Genomic DNA, 8,719 nt, shown 5'->3' on the forward strand with positions numbered 1-8,719 from the left:
AGGGAAGGGAGGAGAGAGGCCCCGCCGCTGCCAGCGCCGCACGGGCTTCGCCCGGCAGATGCCCTCCGGCAGCGGCGAGGAGGAGGAGGGGCTGGGGAGGGAGCTGGCTGCCGACGGCGAATCTGGATCTCCCGAGACGCGCGCGCGGGGCGCGTCGCGGGAGCCGCGGGTGGGGCTTATTTTAGGCAGTTTTCTGAAATATTGTCCAAGCTGTAGGTTTAAGTCACATCACCCACCCGATTCAAAATCAAATTATAACTACATAATATTTGATGAATGTGGTAATGCACAAAACTCATGTGAAACATATAAGAATAGTTGGGTACTCCATTCACAAAGAAAATTGGACTTTGGGAAGATGTTGCATTAGCTCTGAACCAAAAAAAATTAAAGTAAACATAAATGTCAATTCTTTTGGAAGGAAAAAAAGTTGGGAGAACTGAAGTATGGAAGAGTCTAGAACAAATGAGTAGTGTATGTGCTATCTGCATAATGTACAACGCAAATGATAGAATAATCATGAATGTCATGTAGAATTGAAGTATGGAAGAATTTAGAACAAAGAAGAAGTGTCTTTGTTTTCAGGTTTGCTAAGCACAAGTGTGGAATCTTCCGAATTAGTAACATGTGGCAGAATCCAATATGATGGAGAGAATATCCAACGGTCAAGACTACTCGTATTTGCCACCTCCCAATCATTGGATCGGCTCCATCCAACAACCAATATTCAAAGTTAATCGTACACTATATCATGATGAGATATATGAATATATATATATATATAAATATTTTCATTCCTTCTGTGTGCATCTTGTGTTATCTGGAAAAAAAAATTATGCCCGTCCTCTATCGGTCTCTCCTTTTGCGCACCCCTCCTCTCCCCGATTGAGGCGGCGCCCTCCTTGCCTTCTCTCTAGGTGCTCCATATCTCTCAAGCGGTGGCACCTCCCTTCTTCTCATCTGGGTCTTTCATGGTTGTCGTTGCCTCACATCGGAGAAGCTCCCTGGTCTTTGGACGTGGAGATGGAGCTAAGGGCACCTCGATATCACGACCTGTGCTGCGAATGAATCGTTTTTCTTCGGACTTGTATACGTACAGTTATCTGACCCCGCAAATAAACCGATATAAGATTAGATATACATAACATTATAGACATACACAAAGTCTTATACAACACAAAAAGACCATATACATAAACATATGTGTGAATCTTGGAGCAGATCAACGGCCCATAAAAGCGTGTGCCCCCGCACTTGTGTGCTGTAAATCCTGTACCTCCTCATTTGTTTTGTCCGAATTCAATCAAAGGAAAAAAGAACTTCGCGCTGAAGTTCATCTGACTGAAAAAGAAAGGGGAAGTCGCCGCTGCATTGTATATTGCTCTCCTCGGCCCGAGTGCTCTGTTCTTCTTCCCCGTCCCTGCACTTTCCTCCACTGACCATCCTCCGGCGAACAACCGCTTCTGCCGGATCTGATGGAGGCCGCGATTGGGTGGCTGGTGCAGGCCATCCTCGGAACACTCCGAATCGACAAGCTGGATGCGTGGATCCGCCAAGCCGGGCTTGCTGACGACATCGAGAGGCTCCGGTGCGAGGTCGAGAGGGTCGGGGTGGCGGTCAGCGCCGTGAGGGGGCGGGCGGCCGTGAACGAGCCGCTGGCCCAATCTCTCGCTCGCCTCAAGGACTTGCTCTACGAAGCCGACGATGTGGTCGACGACCTCGACTACTGCAGGCTCCAGCAGCAGGTCCATGGAGGTACGCGTAACCCCTGTAGATCCATCATATGCGGTACAAATAGGGATTATTTCATCACATGCCTCACACTAGTTTGGACTTGGATCATATGCTCATTTACCATGTCAATTTGATAACAGCAGCATCCCCATAGTGTATCGGAGGAGACCAAATGCCACCGGGCAAAACAGCAGCTGTTCTGCTCTTATGTCTACCTTCAGTCTTCTCTAAATAGGTCCCAGATAACTCTGTCCCTAGAGAAAATGGCAGCTCACTATGGCACTCAATAGCAGTGAAACAAGTAGGCCCAAATAGCACTCAATAGTGATTAATCAATACTACCATGTGGAAAAAGGAACTGAGAGAGCACTGGACAATGTGTCGTTAAGTGTTCACATCCGTGTTCTTTCTTTTCTTCAGGTTCGGATCAGCCGAACTGCCTTGCTCATCAAATAGGCACATAACAAATGGCCAAAGAAAAAATGGGCAATATTATTAATTATTACCACAGAAAAGCCTGGCCAAATTATTGTTCTACCTGGTCAAAAATTCATTGGAAAAGTGGGCATATGATCAAAGTCAAAACTTTTGAGAGGCATGTGATCAAATCTCTAGTCGCTCTCCCTACCAAAATGTGGCACGACGCCGTCACCAAAGATTTATTTTTCTTCCAGAGTCGTGAAAATGTGTTCTCCTAATCTTCTTCACATTCGTCTTCCATGCCGGTGACCAACCCCCAACACAACTACTAGAAAGAGGTGCGTGTGTGCAGGAACGAAGACAGAAGAAAGTTTGATGTGGTCATATTGTACAGATGAATAGTGATTACTGATTAGTACTAATATAGTGAAGGATTCCCTAATTTAATTGGCCTCAATTGATCCCAGTACTTAAACACAGCTTGGGCCCTGTGTTTGTGCAACTGTGTGTATGTGGGTGTGGGTGTGTGTGTGTGGGGGGGGGGGGGGAGTTTTTGTCAAGCATGGGCATGCTAATTCACCTTTTTTTCTGCAGTTGCATGGGGCGATCCTGGCAGAATGCATGAAGCAGAACGAGTAGATGAGATATCGAGGGGAGGTGATGCTAATATACCTAGTAGCAGTGGTGGTAATAATTGGTCCAAATCAAGGGGTGATTATGATATCACAGAAGAAAACGACGGAAAACCTGTGAAAGCAAAATTTAAACACTGTCAAAAAGCAGTTAAGTGCGGAAGCGACAGAGGGACGTCAATCTTGAACAACCATGTCAAGAGTGAGGGTTGTATGAACCCCAGAGCAACTGACCAGCCGCCAAACTCTTCAAGGTACATATTTTAAAGAGTTTTTTTTGCGAATTTTTTCTATTTTAAAGAGTTAACATATGTTTTCCTCTGGATCCTAAAAATTTACATCCGCGCACCTGTTTCCATTTTCAATTTTGTTTACAACTTATATAATCCACCCACTATTGTGATTCTAGTAGTTGTAAGTATTTTATCATTGGGGTGGATGTCCACCCGATATTCAAAATGTATTTTCTCTATACAAGAGTTGTAAAAATAAAAATAAGAAAATATTTGCATGTATACATTGTGCTCTGATAGGTAACAGGTAACCTTGTAAAATTTTATGCTAAATGTGGCTATATACGTCCTTCATAAAAAAGACAAATCAGTTCAGCTTCAACCATGAAGATTGAAGAGTGTATGTGTTCAGAGTGCACAAAATTTCTCTTTTGTACAGAATGCATACGGGCATATTTGTATACCAAATTATACAAGAATACATGTTATAGCATGATGGTTGTCTGGACAATATTTCACTTTTTCCACAGCATTTTGAATTGAAAAAATATTGCATTTCGGATAGCACTTGGAGAAAAAGTTGCATTTCTAATAGCCAATCTACAATGTCTTTTTTTATTGCAGCACCTGTGATGCTACGGCAAATGCTGCACCTGTTGTAATTGGTGATTTGTTCAGCAGAAAAAGGAGAAGAGACGAGGAGTTGGCACAAACCACTGCAGCTAACATAAACCTTTGGCACAAGGCAGATTGTTTCAATAGGATACAGGAAATAACTCGGCAGTTACAAGACATCCTAGAGGATGTGAGTGGTGTTCTCAAGATGCATGGATCGGCCTCTATTACAAGCTCAAATGATGTGTGCCCAACAACATCAAGTCTTAATCAGCAAAAAGTGTATGGGAGAGATTCAGAGATGAGCACCATCATAAACATGATTACATCTGATAAACATGAAGGTGTGTCTGTACTGCCTATTGTAGGCATTGGAGGAGTTGGCAAGACAACTCTCACACAACTCGTATATAATGATCCAACAGTAAAAGAGCAGTTTGAACGGAAATGGCTATGGGTGTCAAACAACTTTGATGAAGTAAGGCTTACAAGAGAGATGTTAGACTTCATTTCTCAAGAAAGTCATGAAGGAATAAATGATTTTGCGAAGCTTCAGGAGATGTTGAAGGTACATATGGAGTTCCAGTCGGAAAGGTTTCTGCTCATTTTAGATGATATCTGGGACACTCTGGATGATTACCTATGGAACAAACTGTTGTCTCCAATGCTATCAACTCGTGTGAAGGGCAATGTGATTATTATCACAACTAGAAATTTCTCTGTTGCACAAAGGATAGGTACCCTCGAACCGGTCAACTTAGGTGCTTTGGCAAATGATGATTTTTGGTTATTGTTCAAATCATGTGCATTTGGTGATGAGAACTACGAAGAGCATCAAACTCTAGGCATCATCGGGCATCAAATAGCAGAGAAGTTAATGGGTAACCCGTTGGCAGCTGGATCTGCAGGAGAACTATTAAGAAAGCAGCTTACTGTTGATCATTGGAGTACCATTTTGAGGAATGAATGTTGGAAATCCTTGCAACTAAGCAGGGGCATCATGTCTGCTTTAAAGCTTAGCTATGATCAACTACCCTACCATCTACAACAATGTTGCTCATACGTTTCTATATTTCCCTACAACCATCAGTTTCTTGGTGATGAGTTGGTCCGCATTTGGATTTCACAGGGATTTGTGAAGTGTAACCACTCAGGTAAGAAATTGGAGGAGACAGGACATGATTATCTGACTGATTTGGTGAATCTAGGCTTCTTGCAGCAAGTTGAATGCAAAGATGAGAGCACCCGTTTTCGAGATGAAATTTTTGTCATGAGAGTCCATAATCGAGTTGTAAGAGAAGAGCCATTTCAAGGCAGACAAACTTCCTATGCTATGTGTGGCCTTATGCATGATTTTGGACGGGTGGTTTCAAGAAATGAGTGTGCAATTATAGATGATCTATGGTGCAACGAAATTTTGCCAACTGTACAACATTTGTCAATAGTAACTGACTCTGCATACTGCAAGAATCAGGATGGAAGGATACCACGTAGCTACAAGTTTGAAGAAAATTTGAGAAATACAGTTACATCAGTAAGAAGATTGAGGACACTGGTGTTAATTGGGCAGTATGACTCTTTCTTCTTCCAATCATTTCAAGATATATTCAAAAAGGCACATAATTTGCGTCTGCTGCAAATGTCTGCAACAGCTTCTGATTTTAGTTCCTTCGTGTGCACTTTAGTAAATCCTACCCATCTTCGCTATCTGAAGGCTCCTACGCCAGGAGTAGCTTTACCTCAAGTTTTGAGCAAGTTCTACCATCTTCAAGTATTAGACACTGGCTCATACATTGATCCAATGATACCTAATGGTATCCATAATCTTGTGAGCCTGCGTCATATTGTTGTAGAAGGACTATCCTCTTCTATTCCTTGCATTGGTAAAATGACATCCCTTCTGGAGCTACATGATTTTAGGGTTCAAAATACTAGCAGCTTTGAGATAACACAACTTCAGTCCATGAACGAGCTTCTGCAACTAGGTGTCTCACGACTTGAAAATGTTACCACTAAAGATGAGGCTGATGGAGCAAAATTGAGGGACAAAATACACTTAGAAAAGCTGCGCTTGTCGTGGAAGTATAATGATCACAGTGGCAAAGCAAGAGAGGTGCTCGAGGGTCTTGAACCACATCCAGGCTTAAAGCATTTGCGGATATTTGGGTACAATGGTACTACTTCCCCAACTTGGCTTGCCAGCAATTTTTCAGTTACCTCTTTGCAGACGCTTCATCTAGAGGATTGTGGAGAATGGCAAATACTTCCATCTTTGGAAATGCTTCCGTTTCTTACGAAGTTGACGTTGTGCAATATGCAGAAAGTAATGGAAGCAATGTTTCCTTCATTGGAGGAGCTGGTTTTAGTTGAAATGCCAAAGTTGGAGAAATGTTCCTGCAGTTCCTTGTGGGATATGAACTCTAGTTTAAGAGTACTGAATATCAAGATGTGTAGTGCACTGAAGGTGTTTGATTTGCTTGATGGGGGCATTAAATTCGAAAGCAAGCAGAAATCATGGTTGCCCGGTCTTAGAAAGCTAATTATCTACGATTGTCCTCACTTGGAAGTAATGCACCCTCTTCCACCTTCAACCACATGTTCTGAATTCTTTATCAACAGAGTTTCAACACTGCCAAGGATGGAGGGATCATCCGGAGAAACATTGAAAATTGACGGTCCAGGTTTTTTACATGCTGGGTGGTTTTATGAGATGTGGACACTGGATGACAGAATATTAGCATTCCATAATCTAAGGGGCCTTAAGTACTTGTGTATCAGATATTGCCGGAATCTGATGTCTATTCCATTTGAAGGTTTTCGTCAGCTAGTCTCCTTAAAGAGTTTGGAAATAAGCAATTGTGGAAAACATCTCTCTCTAGATATACCAGAGTGTGCCCATGAAGATGTGGTAGTTGCAAATTGTACTGCCCTCCCATCTCTTAAAAATCTCAGAATTCATTCGTGTGGTATAACAGGGAAGTGGCTATCTTCGATGCTGCGACATGCGACGGCTCTAATGGTGTTCACTTTATGGGACTGCCCACAGATAACACAGTTATCAATAGAAGAGGGAGAAAACAGTCAGTCAAATCTTATCTCAACCATGCAAGCTTCTTCATCAGGCTATTCAAATGACTCATTGACAAGCTCAGCTCCAGACGGACTCTTGCACATTCCGTTAAATGTCCTCTCCTCTCTCAAGGAGATGGAAATTAGGGCATCCCCTTATCTAACATTTTGCCATAGCAAGGAAGGCTTTTCTGGATTTACCTCCCTCGAGAAGCTAACAATTTGGTCTTGCCCTGAGCTGCTCTCATCTTCGGTGTGTATTGATGGAAATGATGGCCAGGTGAATGGAAGTTGTCTCCTCCCTCAATCACTTGGACATCTCGAGATAGCCGATTATTCTCGAGCAATGCTGCAACCATGCTTTCCAAGGAATCTCACCTGCCTTAAAAAACTCCAAATATGGTTCAATAAAAGTTTGGAGTCTCTACAGCTACAGTCATGCAGGGCACTGGAGGAGTTGCATATTTCGGGATGTCCATCGCTCGCCGCACTAGAGGGCTTCCAGTTCCTTAAGCATTTGAGTTTATTCAGCACCCCCAATTTGCCACCATTTCTAGAGCATGTGTCAGGGCAAGGTTATGAGCTATGCCCTCAATTGGAAAAGCTTGTGACCAGTGACCCCTGTGTCCTTACCACGCCATTCTGCAAGCAGCTCACATCCCTACAACGCTTAGAACTTCGAAGTTGCGAGAGTGAAGCAACACGGCTAACAGATGAGCAAGCGGGAGCACTTCTGCTCATCACGTCCCTGGAAGAGCTCCAGTTTTGGAAATGCAGGTATCTCGTAGATCTTCCTGCGGAGCTGCACTGCCTTCCCTCCCTCAAGAAGCTGGAGATCGATAATTGTCACCGCATGTTGTGGCTGCCAGTAAAGGGCCTGCCACCTTCGCTGGAAGAACTGAATATAACCTGCCATGGCGGTTGCAGCATGGTTCTGGCTACTCAATGCAGGTGGCTAGCAACAAGAAAGCTAAAGGTCAAAATTGATGGAAAATATGTGAACTGATGACTGGGTTAAGCACATACTTTTATCCACGCAACGCATATCACTGAGTTGTTTCAAAGGTATATACTTCTACCATGATCATGCTATGTCAGAGTTGCACATCACAAAGTAAGCAATCTCATAGCAGGCATGCCAGTCATTTATTGCTGCAGCTTGCAGGCGCTGTGTCTTCTGGATAATGCAATTGTATGCTCTGTGACAGTGTTCAGTGCAAATCTGTTTTTGCTGCATCACAAGCTTATGTTTGGAAGGCCAAGAGCTTAGGTGCATTTTTCTTCCTTGCACCAGTTCTATTTTCCCCCTCTGGAATATAAGAAATGGAAAGCGGTTGGCAGGAGTTAAGAAATGGACTTCCTCTCATATCAACTGAAAGCAGTCAACGGGCATTCTTCCAGTCGGTTCTGCTGTTATTCGTCTCATCTAATGACCTCAAAAGGATGATTAATTTGCTTCTGGACTACAGGCGGATCTGCATTATATCGATTCTGATGTTGATTCACAAGTTGGGTGTCATGGAGCTCATCAAGACCTTCCTTGCTGCATCATACGATTCACTCGCGATAGTTCAATCCGGAACCCGAGCTCTCAGATGCACCCAGTGAACAGTAAAGTAAAAAAAAATTGTGGTGCAAGGTGCTCCTGCGCGTGAACTCTGCAAATTTGTGTGAAGTTTGGACATTCGAGGAGCTCATGGCAAAAAAGGCAAAATTAGGCATGAACAGTGCGGTTTAAAAAGAAATCTCACACCCTGAAATTTGTCTTTTTTGCCATGATCTACTTGAATGTCCAAACTTTACAAAATTTTGCACGGAATTCACGTATAGGAGCATCTTGCACCACATTTTTTTTGGATTTTTCCCCCTATTTTTATTTTATTTTATTGTTCATCCCTGGGCTCATCTAAGACCGGGTTCCAAAACGCCGCGTCCTTCACTCAGCAGCTACAGTAAAGCAATTTGGACCACAAGCTTATTTGGTATTGTAAATATTAATATTTTTTAATATAAATT

At 43.0% G+C, this 8,719-nt stretch overlaps 1 pseudogene; it reads left to right on the forward strand.

Moving 5' to 3' along the window:
- Positions 1 to 1,315: 1,315 nt before the first annotated feature.
- On the forward strand, positions 1,316 to 8,719 carry LOC123190470 (putative disease resistance protein RGA4; annotated as a pseudogene).

The sequence above is a fragment of the Triticum aestivum genome, chromosome 2A, assembly GCF_018294505.1.
Source record: "Triticum aestivum cultivar Chinese Spring chromosome 2A, IWGSC CS RefSeq v2.1, whole genome shotgun sequence".
Classification (NCBI taxonomy): Eukaryota; Viridiplantae; Streptophyta; class Magnoliopsida; order Poales; family Poaceae; genus Triticum; species Triticum aestivum.